At 40.9% G+C, this 12,992-nt stretch overlaps 1 protein-coding gene across 2 annotated transcripts in view; it reads left to right on the top strand.

Moving 5' to 3' along the window:
- The window catches only part of LOC124146089, an 86,112-nt gene that overhangs the window by 20,616 nt on the left and 52,504 nt on the right, over positions 1 to 12,992 (top strand). For both annotated transcript variants that reach the window (XM_046516165.2, XM_046516166.2), the window contains exon 2: positions 7,818 to 7,925. The gene's annotated coding sequence lies outside the window, so the exon portion shown is untranslated. The remainder of the gene's footprint in view (positions 1 to 7,817; positions 7,926 to 12,992) is intronic.

Consider the following 12,992-nt stretch of genomic DNA (forward strand, 5'->3'; position numbering starts at 1 on the left):
TACACCATGTTAGAGTTTTCTCTAGTGCTTCGAAGGAAAACACTCAGAGCCTGGGTGATCCTGTCTGTGTGCTGAATGACTCATCCCATGTTTAATAGCTTCAGAATCTTAGCAGCATCTCAAAAGGATTGTGTTGCAGTTTTTAAATGTCTGTGTTGTGAATACAAAGGTTGTGCATCAGCAGAATGATGAAAAAATGGAAAGGTCACTCAGATTGTGCAATGAGTAATTGTATTGCAGACGAAGATATCCATTTTATGTCTTGTGTTTCCGATATTCTGAAGCCTGATTTCTACTCCTACCTACGTAAATTATATTTTGTTCTAATGATTTTAATGTGGGTTTCAGCCTATTGCCATGATTGGAAAACATAATTGTGTTATTGTTATCATGTTAACCTTGTTAACCATTCAGTGCTTTTTGATGGTTAAGTTGACAGGGATTTTGCTAGAGACAAAGGGCACAAGGACATCAAGATGTTTACACCTGCTCATGATATCACCCACTTTTTAGCCTGCCCTTTCATTGATTATAAACAGGCAACTGTGATACAGCTTGAATATTGCTTGTGCATGCTCGCTCACCTCACCTCACCTCACCTCACCTCACCTCACCTCACCTCACCTCAAGGGCGGTCGGGTAGCTTAAGTGGTTAAAGTGTTCGCTCGTCATGCCAAAGACACGGGTTCGATTCCCGACATGGGTACAATGTGTGAAGCCCATTTCTGGTGTCCCCCATCGTGATATTGCTGGAATATTGCTAAAAGCGGCATAAAACCTCACCTCACCTCACCTCACCTCACCTCACCTCACCTCAGGGGCGGTTGGGTAGCCTAGTGGTTAAAGCGTAAGCTCGTCATGCTGAATACCCGAGTTCGATTCTTGACATGGGTACAATGTGTGAAGCCCATTTCTTGTGTTCCGTCCGTGATATTGTTGGAATATTGCTAAAAGCACCGTATAACCTCACCTCACCTCACCTCACCTCACCTCACCTCACCTCACCTCACCTCACCTCAAACTTGACCTTTCACCATGTTTACTTTTCGGGGAAAACTCTTCATGCATAACAGTTTCTTCATCCTCTCAAGATTCATATATTTCCAAAGACTTTTTGATAATGGCTGTCTCCTCATCACAGTGTGTTGAGGCTTCTACTATTGGCTGAAGTGTTTCCAAGTGCAGTGATGATTATTCCTGATAGTGATATTTCTCTGGATGTCTGACAGACAGATTACCCTGTGATGAGAGGAATCCCCACAGTGAGTTATTCCTGGACGTTCTGATACTCCCTCCTCCGGTCATATCATGTATAGTCAGAGAAATTACCAGCAAAACAGCTGCATGAACTTGTCCTGTACACTTTAACTCATGCTGTTAGGGATGCAACGCAATATAGATGCATTGGTTATTTGAGTTACATTTTGTTCAATACCTTACCTATCAATATGATCTTGCTGAACCAAATTTTGTGAAATGAAAATGCTTTAGAATTTAGTATGTACATGATGTAGATTGCAAACAAAGTGAAGAAGGGAATTTTAACACCACAGGCAAGTCAAAGCAGTCTGTGACTTGAAGACTGACTTCAGCTACTAGTCTGTAACCCGAGTCTAGTAAAATTTCTTTTGGTATTGCAAATTTGCCAATAAAAGTCCATACATATAGCCACTAAGATCTACTGAAAATAATGTCGAGAGAGAGGTTCAGGTGAGTAGACTGTAATGTTTTGGCACAAACAATCAAAGTAGCAATTAGTATGTGACTCCTGGCAACCCCCCACTTCCAACTCCCCCTCCCCCCCTCTCCCACCCCCTTCTCCCCCCAAACACTGACCCTTTAGTATGTTTCGATAACGATCAATAGATTTCCCAACACAGACACTGTGTATTGACGTAGAGCTTTAATGAGATGGTAATCATGGTAATATATCTCCAGTTGTTGTATACAATTATCATACACATTGTACTCACTAGATCATTCTAGTGCCACTTGTTCATCCTGACCTCAACCTTCTGGTCTATACATACTGCCCTCGTTATAAGTCCGTGGATGTCAATACAAACATATTTCATCTTCTTGCACATTGCTTCTGAATCTTAAAGTATGTGTATTTTTGGACATAACTTGATCTATAATACATGATATCCGTTGATACTTAATTGCTTCCTTCATGTCCATGGAGAAGATATTATTGTTACCACAAATTTGATATCACGAAGTTGTTTGGTGAAAGCCAGTGGTTGCAGAGCCTTGGATTTATCGAGTAGATCCGAGTCCGATATTTGGCCCCAGGTGTGCAGCATCCATGCCAGTGAGACTTACTTCCTTGTAGTTTGGTTTATTACCATGACTACAATGAGTTTGGTATGTAAAGTGCACTAATACCTCCCTGATGAGCCAAGATGTTTTGTTTGGTTTGTTTTACAGATTTTGATTTTCTGCATTATGCAGAATATTTTTAACCTTCTGAAGTTTGTAACAACTAATATATTTGGGATAACTTTTTCTAAGTGTTATCCCAAATATAACATTTGTTACAAACTTAAGAAGATTAAAAATATTCTGCACAATGCAGAAAATCAAAATCTCAAGAATTTTTGTTTGGTTTACAGTTTTTGATTTTCTGCATTGTGCAGAATATTTGTGTTATCCCAAAAGTGTTATCCCAAATATAACATTTGTTAAAACTTAAGAAGAATAAAAATATTCTGCACAATGCAGAAAATCAAAATCTCAAGAATTTTTGTTTGGTTTACAGATTTTGATTTTCTGGATTGTACAGAATATTTGTGTTATCCCAAAAGTGTTATCCCAAATATAACATTTGTTACATTTGACCACTTTCTAAATTGCATTGTGTGTTCATTCTAAAGTTTTTATTTGGATAGGTAAGTTAGAAAACACCTTGGCATGGATTGGGTTCTGATAAAATTTATAAATCTAAAATCTGACTGAGGCACATAGATTTTATGGATTAGTTGCTCAGACGGTTGATTAGGGTTTAACATTTATGTTTGACTTGTAATGAGTGAGTGAGTATGGTTTTATGCTGCTTTTAGCAATATTCCAGCAATATCACAGAGGTGGACACCAGAAATGAGCTTCACACATTGTACCCATGTGGGGTATCGAACCTGGGTCTTCAGTGTGACGAAGGATTCTTTAACCACCAGGCTACCTGACCGCCATTTGACTTGTAATGACCATGATGATGGTTTATATTGTTGGAAAAATTATGTTTTAGTCATATAAATATCTTGGATTATTTTTATTGTCAAAGGGATCTTTACTGTTGGTAGTATGAAAAAAACCACCTGTTTATGGTCGATGGATCGGTAAAATGTAAGGCCTATAACCGGGCATATATTATGAGATTATGCAGATGTATTATACAGATTTATTTGTCAACTGTGCAATATGCATGATATATGATGCAGTGTGTGACATTCTGCATGAAAGGTCAAGGCCCTTGTAACCATACACAGTGCAACAGTTTGAAGTTCAACGTAAAGATTTATAAGTTTTAGAGGTTAATATACCATGGTAACCAACCCCAAGGACCAGAGGATTCCCGCACCTGCTGTGCCCTCTCAGTAATTTATGGTGGAATTGATCCTGTGTAACCTTTTGATTGTTGTAAGAATCGACTAAAACGGATCTGTTGTCAGGCTTGGTATTTGGCTGGTTGTGCCCCAGTGACATAGGTTGTGGTTCATGTTTTCAATCACTGGTTTGTCTGATCAGCACTTGATTATTTATAGGCCTCCGTGATGTGGCAGGAATGAAACTGTTTGTGTAAAAAACACTCAACTACTTCACTGGACTCACTTACACTAGCAGCAGCACTGAGAAAAATTTATGATTTCCCTGTACCATGTTGTACCACATATGTGTTGCAACAACCGGGGTAGAATAGGTCTTCAGCAACCCATGCTTGCCATAAAAGGCGACTATGCTTGTCATAAGAGGCGACTAATGGGATCGAGTGGTCAGGTTCGCTGACTTGGATGATGCATGTCATCATATTCCGATTGAGTAGATCGATGGTGACATGATTTCAACACTGGATTGTCTGGCCCAGACTCAATTATTTACAGACCGCCATCATATAGCTGGAATACTGCTGAGTATGGCGTTAAACAAACGAACAAAACCATATTTATTGCAGCATCCCTTACGGGTTCTGGGTAGGACTTGGTCACCAGCAACCTGTATTGGTCGTAACATTGCCGGTGACAAATTGGTTCATTGCGTGTCACTGTACACTGTCGGCAAGGATCGTCACAATGTCAATCACTGCGTTATCTGGTCCAGACTTGATAATTTACAGATACCGACTAATGGCTGGAATATTGCTGAGTTAGGCCTTAAGCAACAAACAAACCCATATTGCAGCAACATTGCTAAGTATGCAGTGGTTTGAAACCTCTCTCACTTATTTGAATGAGGACTATCTTCCCACATGCTCCTATGTTATAAAAATACTGTTGTACATCTGCTGATCTGCATTCAAGGAGTCAGGATCCAGGCAGGCCTCAGTGTTACAGTTGAGATAAACCCCCTTCTGTGGTCTAGTGAATGGAATGTCTGCCCGGGGAGTGGAAGATTGTTGGTTCCATCCCAGGCTTCATTAACGATGTCAAAACTTGTTGTTACCCTGTCTGGCGCTCAGCATTGAAGGGATAGGAGAAAATACAGGCACAGTCTTGCAGTCTGACTTCGTGGTATGTTTTTGCCTTTCACTTCCTGGTTCGGCTTATCTACAGGTCATATCATGTTCTTTCATATTTTAATGGTCAACATGGTCAAGTTGATACCTCGGCTTATCTACGGGTCATATCATGTTCTTTCATATTTTAATGGTCAAGTTGATACCTCGGCCTATCTACGAGGTCAGCTTATCTGGGGTCATATACAGTATACTGTGTTTGATTGTAGGGATGTGGCATGGCATCTCAATGAGCTGGGATTATAGACACACACCCACCTCCCACTCCACCAACACACACTCATGTGCATGCATGTTGCTATATCAATGCGATAATTTTTAACATGTTAAAGTTAAACCCCATTTGACCTCAGTCATCTAAATTGAGATATTATGCAGGTGGAGACTGTCAGTCAGTCTATGTGCTGTACAGAGTACCTGACCGGTGGTAGACAAGTTGTATGTTTATATCTCACCAGATGGCTTCTGTTACACCTATCCCACAGTACCTCACAGAGGAGGGGCATATCTGGCCACGATGCTCGGTGCTCGTTTACAGACAATCATCATGCACTTCACCTGGCAGAGGCAGTTCCTGAGGAGCTCTTCCTCAGCCTCGTACGTGGTGTGTGAGCGTCAGAGATATATCATATCATCTTTAGTCAGCCTAATGTGGCTATTTGTAGAACTGTGTGTACGTCATGAAGAAATTAATCATGTGTTATTCATGTTTATTGCATTTCAAGTGTATATGATATTTAGAAACATATCTGTCTCTCAACTAAAGAATATTGCTCTGTAGACATTTTTTTATTATTATGAGGTGCTGTTTCAACTAATCTTGTGTTGTTCTGACTATCAGTTTAAGATGGTCTCAGCCGTACGCCTATTGATTTTAACGCTCTGATTTTCTTTTTTGTTATTGTTGTACATTGTTGTGGTATTGGTATTCATGGTATAATGAGCGTCCGCCCGGAGAGCGGAAGGTTTGAGGTTCGATCCTCGGCCACATCATACCAAAAGACATTAACAGATGGTACTTGTTGTTACCCTGTCTGGGCTTGGCATTAAGGGACTAAAACAAGGACTGGTCGGCTAGGAGTCAGTATACTGTGTCTGAGTGGGCTATTCATGTTAAACTGCGGCATGGTATCTCAGTCCGCTAGTACTATAAATCATCATCAGTCCGGACTAGTACAAGCAGCCACACACACAGACAAACACATACATGCACGTCGCTATATAAGTGCAATAATCTTAAACGTGACGTTAAACTCCATTTTACCTCACTTCACCTCATGGTATCCGGTATTCCTGTAACTCATGCTTGTTGTAAGCGGCAACTATCCTGGATTCAGGCTCAGTGACTCAGTGACTCATGACAAACAACTACATACTCGTCTGTGCCATTTTAATTTTTGTCTACTGGGCCAAACTTGTATTTTTGCCCTATTTTCAATATACTGTAGTCTTCGTTTATGAGGTAGTATCAGCTTATCTAACTTGCCCAAAAGAAACGTTACTAGACCTGGGCTTTGGACTAGTGGCTAAATTTACAGACTGAAGTTTGTTTTTTATTCATCTTCCCGATGCAATGGCGTTAACTGGCTATTAAACTGGCATTAAAAGTCCAGTTTCCACCCTTGCCGAACTTGTGGCTGGAATTTCAAGGGTCGATCGTAGGGCCACCCGTGGCTATTATGAGTTATGTCCCTTCTATGTACCCAGTTAAGACGATCTGATTGATTATTAAGATCTTTGTTGTAATAAAATGGGTCTTACCCCGTGAAGTACATCAAATCACTTGAGCACCATGATTAAAAACATTCAAAGGTTTGCCAAATATCGACGTTGATGTCCAGTTGGCTGAACATGCTGAACACATGCTTTGCAAAATCCTGCGGTTGACTGAAATGTGCACGTTAAAATCCACATTGTTTCCAAACCGGATCTCTAGTTCATTATGAGATTTTGATTGGACTATGCATAGACTCATTAGTCCAGCCAAAAAGTAACTGCGGAATTCCAGCCTAGTCAACAAGGGTGAGAACTGGACTTTTACAGGCAGTTGGCACCCTTGTCTCGGGAAGATGGTTTAACTGAGATCTGAATAAATTTCATTGACACATGATCAAACAATTAAAAAAATTTTTTCAATATTTTGTGTCCTGAAACTGGTGTCATTCTTGTGAGTTGACTATCAATGCCATCATTTTTGTATCTTGTAGACTGTGTCTGTATCATATAGGTGTGATGCTCCTACTTGTAGTGTAGTCCTCTGTAGATGTGGGGGCATGGGTGGCCCAGTCGTCTAAGGCGTCACAATTCGCTGTGCAGAGTTATGCCCCTTGGGCACGCCAGAAACCTATGATTGTGGGTTCGAATCCCGGTTCGCCCCAATTATGTTTCTAGGTTTGTCAGCACCATACCTGTGCTCGTGGGTTTCACCGAAGTGGTAAATGTCTGAGACCTGCATCACTTCGGGCTTTCCTCCCACATTAAGCTGACACGCCGTGATATAACTGGAATACTGTTAAAAGCGGCGTTATACCAAACTCACTCACTCACTCACTCTCTGTAGATGTAAAACTGCTCACTGTAGAGAATAGTAGCAGGAGAGATGCTGTCAGCATGGCTTAAGTACCAATACATCAGAGACTGGATCAGTATTTCAATGTCACAGTATTTCATTCAAGAAAGATGCAGCTTTGGAAATTGATTTAGTTTCTAATTTAAGTAACACGTCGTAGGAGGATTTAATAATCCATTGAGCTTATTAAGTATTTATTTGTTGAGATATTAGTCGTGGGACATGCTAAATATAGCATCACCTGAAATTACTCTGCTGGATATCATGTAGGTGTTGGATTTACAGTGTATAGGGAAACATTCTAACCTTTAAATGACTCAACCGGGTTGGACACCTTGCCTTGATTCTAAGGTGCTCTGAGTAATGATTCTTTCCTGTGTTATCCATGTTGTGTGTGTTATGCTGCTACAAACTTCTCTTTGACAACACATCATTATTTATATCCTCCCACTTTTTTGAATAATTTTCACAAATTGTTCCTGGCCATTTAGTGTTGGTTTTCTGTGTTACCCCCAGGTGTCCCTGTGAAGGCTGTGAGCAATCCATGGAGGACCAGTGCTAGTGGCCTGTTTGGCCCGGTCAGCAGAGTGTCATAATGGATGCAGTACCACCCAGACAACACATGTAAGTATATACATGTGGTATTGATTAATTATCAAGTTGATCGTTTCAGGGGGAGGAAGACTTGTAACTGCAAGGGATTATTTAATCTTGTTTACTTGTATCTGGAACTGGTGAAAATGTGTCAAGATGTCCACAGTTTGTGATAGCTGATGTGTATTCTGAGAGGACCATAGATTACATATGATGTAGGCCCATCCCATATAGACCATATGGGCATGTGTGATAATTTTCCGTAATTGTCAGTGTTTTCAAATTCAATATGGCTGCCAAGAGATCTGTTTTGAAATTCCCAATTTAACAATTTCTCTACCATTTGTGTCTATCCTCTCATGGACATGGTGTTTTGTGGAATCCATTTTGTTGGAAAATCGAAACTGGCTTTTCTCTGGCGTCAGTATTTTATATATATTTGTAGTCAGTGGGTGTCAACTAGTGTCAACATATATCAAACATTGGTTTCCGCCCTTTTGTAGATTTTAGCCATATAAGTCCCCTTAAGTCTGGTGAAGAAATAAATCACAGAATCCTGATCTGATTTTCGTTATTGTCCCCTTGAGATGCCATGGATCTGTCCTATTCAGCACATATTGCTGGGACCAGATTTAAATAGGCCTTTATTAATTATATTATGCAAATATTACACTGAGATTATTCTGTCCTCTCACACCATCAAGACAACACAACACAGGCATACTCTCCTTAAATAACGCGACTGATGCCTTTAGGGAAATATACACGCTAAAGATTTCATGACATATAACATTCGACTCACTTTGAAAGTACGTGGATAGCAACACTGGCACCAATTTTCTGGCATCGCTATCAGTATTATTCTCTCTGAAACAGGATGTATGCGTGTGATGCATGCTTTACATCCTCAAGCCCTCTGCAGCGTACATTGTATCTCATGGCAAAACTTTCCCAGAATGTGACTCACCCTCCACACATGATCCATGCATGTTGGGGTGAAGAGCAGAACACTAGCTTGAACCACCACGTCAGAACATGGGAAAAGCTTGCTGCTCACACTGGCTCCATTACCCTAATGTGAAGAATGATTTAGGGGTGTTTAGGGGTTTACAGTGTTAGAAATTCAGGCAGAACACCAGCTTAGACCAACCGGTCAGAACAAGGGGAAACATGCAGCAGCAGCGTTCAAGGTTAGGATGCTGCCCACATGGTCCGTTAAACTAATGTGAAGAATGATTTAGGGGTGTTTAGGGGTTTACAGTGTTAGAAATTCAGGCAGAACACCAGCTTAGACCAACCGGTCAGAACAAGGGGAAACATGCAGCAGCAGCGTTCAAGGTTAGGATGCTGCCCACATGGTCCGTTAAACTAATGTGAAGAATGATTTAGGGGTGTTTAGGGGTTTACAGTGTTAGAAATTCAGGCAGAACACCAGCTTAGACCAACCGGTCAGAACAAGGGGAAACATGCAGCAGCAGCGTTCAAGGTTAGGATGCTGCCCACATGGTCCGTTAAACTAATGTGAAGAATGATTTAGGGGTGTTTAGGGGTTTACAGTGTTAGAAATTCAGGCAGAACACCAGCTTAGACCAACCGGTCAGAACAAGGGGAAACATGCAGCAGCAGCGTTCAAGGTTAGGATGCTGCCCACATGGTCCGTTAAACTAATGTGAAGAATGATTTAGGGGTGTTTAGGGGTTTACAGTGTTAGAAATTCAGGCAGAGCACCAGCTTAGACCAACCGGTCAGAACAAGGGGAAACATGCAGCAGCAGCGTTCAAGGTTAGGATGCCGCCCACATGGTCCGTTAAACTAATGTGAAGAATGATTTAGGGGTGTTTAGGGGTTTACAGTGTTAGAAATTCAGGCAGAACACCAGCTTAGACCAACCGGTCAGAACAAGGGGAAACATGCAGCAGCAGCGTTCAAGGTTAGGATGCTGCCCACATGGTCCGTTAAACTAATGTGAAGAATGATTTAGGGGTGCTTGGGTATACAGTGTTAACATTAAGGATTCCCAGTGATTTGTTAGGCTTTGTGCCGTTACATTTTCACCTGACCCGTCTGAAATACGCTCATTATCAGGGTCAGTAATATACTTATGTTTACAATGATTTAGGGGTCCTTTGGATACATTGTTGATAATTAGGGGGCCATAAGGGTTCTTTATCTTTTGTACATTATTATATGACTTCTCTGACCTCCCCTATGTCTTTCCTCCTGTCATATTGGGGCGGTCGGGTAGCCTAGTGGTTAAAGCGTTCGCTCGTCACACCGAAGACCCGGGTTCGATTCCCGACGTGGGTACAATGTGTGAAGCCCATTTCTGGTGTACCCCCTCCGTGATATTGCTGGAATATTGCTAAAAGCGGCGTAAAACCATACTCCTTCTGTCATATGAGGGTAACCACTGGCAGTGACCATGATGGCAAGGATGGCAAGGACATGCTTACCCTTTCCCAAACACCTGGTGTCATCACTGATTTTCAGTGATCCGTTCATATATTTTTCACTGCTGTTTTAACTTTTTTAACCCCAAATGGAATCTGTTTTGAGAGATAATATTCTCTGACGTTGAGGTTTTATATTTGCATTCATTCTTTACTTTGAGAAATTCCCTATATTGGAACACTATAATCCAAACATCAAACATGTCAAAGGCATATCAGGAAATCTGTAAGGCTATGGTTAACCCAGTTAACTGAGAAATTAAATATTCAGAAGTTGATAATTTTAATCTTTTCTGTGAAAGAGAATGCATATGAGGAATAATTAATCCTGATTAAACCAATGAACAAGATGAATGCACAGAAAATCGGAGTGTTTGCTTGGGATATTGAAAGAACAAGATTACTCCGCTTCGATCCTGCTTTCCCAGGGTCACTTTGATCTTTCCCAGACTGGAATAAAAGCGACTTGATCATCATCACCCAGTATCAATATGTACAGCAGGCAGTGGAGGAATATTGCGTACTACTGCCAAGCTGCTTCAGAATGGGTGTTACCTCTGAGTAAAGGCCATACATTGAACCAATCATGTGTCTGGGATATGTCCTCACTATACAGTACAGCAACTGATTATTGGTATTTAATATGAGGACATACATGCTGAAGAGAACATACATGCTGAAGAAGGACATTAAATTTTGCAACCATCTTTCTTTTATGACTGCCCAGATTAGGTAAGGGAGCTGTGATTTATTACGGGTGGTCAGGGATGGGGTGGTGGTGGGTTAGAGAATCAGATGCACTAATGTACTTAAAATGATGACCTTCCTCTATATATCTGTCAAATTTTGGGATGACATGTCCATGTCCCATATGACCTCCCTGAAAAGACAAAATGTAAAATGTCCATTTTTAATTACCCTCCCCTAGAGACTGTCATATGATACCTCCCCTGATTCCCTCTGACCCACCCAGTGATAAATGATTGGTGTCTTAGTGCAATTATGCTTCAAAATTGTTTTGTTGGTTTTGGTCAAATGTGGCTTGTCTGGGACCTGGCATCTAGCTGTCAGGTTGAGAATAGACAAAGTGTGTATTTATTGATCTTGTTCTTCTCAGCTTTTCCATTTGAATACTGTCATTGATTGCCTTTTGACCTGTAGTATCCCATCTTTATGGATTTTGTTTTTGTATTGTAGGGGGATAGTATAGTTGACTATGTTGTTATTTTGTGCATTTTCCCTACACTATGATCACACAGGGAAGGTGTGCATTTTCAGTTATACATTGACATCTATATGACAAGATGTGCTTTGGGTCAGTAAAAAGCAACACCAAAATCAAGTTAATACTCACTCACTCACTCACTCACTCACTCACTCACTCACTCACTCACTCACTCACCCAGTCACTCACTCACTCACTCACTCACTCACTCACTCTCTTCAATGCTACTTATTTCACGATGATACTCAAGATTTTGTTGCTGATGCAACATATATACATGTGTATTTGGCTTTACATGAAGAAGATAGGAAATATTCATCATGTTCGTTGCCATGTTTACATTGCGATCAAAACATGTAAGTTCAAGTACTCCGCAATATGTCTTAAAATGATAACATATAGCAAAACCCTTAAAAAAGGCAAATTTCTACAAGTCCTTATCATGCTATGATACCTTCACTGTTACAGTTTGGCAAGCACTATGGGACTACTGGCAATTTCTATTGCTGGTACTGTCACTGTACTAGTTGGGTTTTATGGCAAGTTGCCTATTTCTGATGTTGGATAAGTACTTTAGTGTAATCTGTTTCAGGCTGAATTGTCCTATAACTCTCCAGTGAGTCTCTTCCCTGAGGGCTGCAGCACTTGGAATAAACATTTAATGAATCCAAAGTGCACTGTGATCTCTGGGGTATTACTTGACTTGGTTTAGTATTATGTTGCCGTTGCTTATGAACGGGTCTGTGAGAAGAGGTATTATTCAGTCTGTTAATGGAACCAGGACTAACAATGACTAAGTAGCGGCATTAGAAAGTGGCACCAGTCCTGTAGTCCTTGCCAAATTGCCCAATAGTTAAGGTATCATGAGGACAAGTAGAAATTTGCCATTTTTATGGGTTTTGTTATGTGTTATCATTATAAGGACTAGTGGACTAAATCTGTTGGTTTCTAATGCTGATGTAGGAACCAATGCCCGTACCTTGTAGATGCATTACAAAACATTTGGATCATCCTGCAAACAGGACTGACTACAAGAACTAGGAAGGCACCAATGTCTGAACCTTGCAGAAGATGCATTAGTGGAAGTACAGATCATCCTGCAGACCGGACTGACTAAAAGGACTAGGAAGGCACCAATGTCTGAACCTTGCAGAAGATGCATTAGTGGAAGTACAGATCATCCTGCAGACCGGACTGACTACAAGGACTAGGAAGGCACCAATGTCTGAACCTTGCAGAAGATGCATTAGTGGAAGTACAGATCATCCTGCAGACCGGACTGACTACAAGGACTAGGAAGGCACCAATGTCTGAACCTTGTAGAAGATGCATTAGTGGACGTACGGATCATCCTGCAAACAGGACTGACTACAAGGACTAGGAAGGCACCAATGTCTGAACCTTGTAGAAGATGCATTAGTG

Source organism: Haliotis rufescens, unplaced genomic scaffold (genome assembly GCF_023055435.1).
Source record: "Haliotis rufescens isolate VD_foot unplaced genomic scaffold, xgHalRufe1.0.p SCAF_12, whole genome shotgun sequence".
Taxonomy (NCBI): domain Eukaryota; kingdom Metazoa; phylum Mollusca; class Gastropoda; order Lepetellida; family Haliotidae; genus Haliotis; species Haliotis rufescens.